The sequence below is a fragment of the Rattus rattus genome, chromosome 4 (assembly GCF_011064425.1).
Source record: "Rattus rattus isolate New Zealand chromosome 4, Rrattus_CSIRO_v1, whole genome shotgun sequence".
Classification (NCBI taxonomy): Eukaryota; Metazoa; Chordata; class Mammalia; order Rodentia; family Muridae; genus Rattus; species Rattus rattus.
In genome coordinates, this window is record NC_046157.1 from 8,136,360 (window position 1) to 8,138,210 (window position 1,851).

Below are 1,851 nucleotides of genomic sequence, written 5' to 3' on the forward strand. Positions count from 1 at the left end.
GTCCTCAACCCTCCTAACACTGCAGCCCTTTAATACAGTTCATGCTATGGTGGCCCCCAACCATAAAATTATTTCCATTGCTACTTAATAAGTCTAATTTTGATACCATTATGAATTGTAATTAAATATCTATTTTTGATGGTCTTAGACAACCCCTATAAAATGGTCCTTTGACACTCACAGGGGGTCCTTTGACAACTCACAAAGGTTGAGAACCATTGCTTTAGATTCCTAGGACAATAATGTTTTTTTAGAGAATAGCTAAGAATGTTTGAAGAAAAATCCTGAAAAAGAGCAGGGTTTTTGGAAGGGGGATTTCTTTTTCCCTGGACTGCTTGCTTTCAAGATAAGGGCATCTTCCCAAATCCTTACTATTGAATTCCTAACACCAGGACTTAGTATGGAACCTCTTTGGAAATGAGACCATTGGAGATCTAATTATTTAAGATGAGGTCATGCAGCAGTAGGGTGGGACCCCCTCCAGTATGACTAGTCCTCCCACCCCCAGTATGATTAGTATCCTCATAAAAAGGAGAAATCTAGAGACAGGCACACACAGAGAAAACACCATGTAATGTTGAAGGCTGAGGTTGTGGTGATGTACAAACCAAAGAATGCCAATGATTGCCAGAGAACCCTTCAGAGGCTGCAGAAGCTGCCTAGAATAGATTCTCCTCACAATCCTCAGAGGGACAAACCTCCATCCGGGAGTTCTGGCTTCCAGAAGTTTCAGACAATACACCTCTGTTGTCAAAACCACACACTTTGAGGTACTTGACACATCATAGCCGTTAAGAAACCAAGCCTAACGCCTCCTCCCTCCACACCCTGACTTTTAAACTCCCAGCTGCATCTTCCTGGGCTGGGAATGGAAAAGGGCAACAGGTCTTTTCTGAAGGGTGGTGCTTGTTACCCATCTACGACTCTTGGAGTCTTGGATGCAGGGGTTTGTGGGGCTTCTCCTTCAGGAAGATGGGACCCTGGGCAGCCACTGCTGGTGACATCTTGACCTGAGTCTTCCTGGTGACCCAGAGAATGCCGAAGTGTTTCCCTGGCTCTGCATCCAATGCTTTGGCATTGTGAGCTCCTTGGAGCAATGCAGCCCAATAATGATAGAGCAGCACTGTTTGGATCCCACGAGAATGGGAGTTGAAAGCAGAGAATGGAACAATAATTCTGTTTGGCCAAATTTCCAGTGGCCGCATGCCTGAGGCCCTTCCCACTGGACTGGTGGGCTGGTGGGTGGGTCTCTCCATCTGTGTCTAGAGACTGGTTTCTTTTGTTCCTCATTCTGGAATCTAAATCAGTTTTTAAGATATAGATGTTAATTATGGGGAGGTGGAAAAATGGGGTCTCAGTTCTTTGGCTAACTAAGAAGGAAGCAGTGTGTGAGGTGTCATGACCCTCAGCACAGCCTCCGGGAAGTACTGTGCAGTGTGGGTTTCCCTCTCTTGGGAAGCAGGAGTGCTTCAATCCCAAAAGTTTGCCCCTCAGGCTGGGAGATTGCCATCGATTCAGGAGAGTGCAAAGGACTGCATTGTACCATAGAATGCTCTCATGATTATTTATACTCAGTCCTCAGGATTAATTGGAGAACAAATTTTGATAGAGAAATACCATTCAGGACAGGGAGCACATGAACACCGCCTGCCTAGCACCGGGAGATACGTCTCACGGCTTCTGCCCTCCATGAAACGGAAGCCTGGGAAGATGAGCCCGCCCTGCCTAAGCGTAGGTCTTTTCAGTAACATTGACCTGGACAATAGTGCTATGCTCTTGAGCACATGTTCATAATTGCCTGAAGGAAATACATGCAAATGTCAAGTGGGGAAACATGACAGTGCAGGTCGA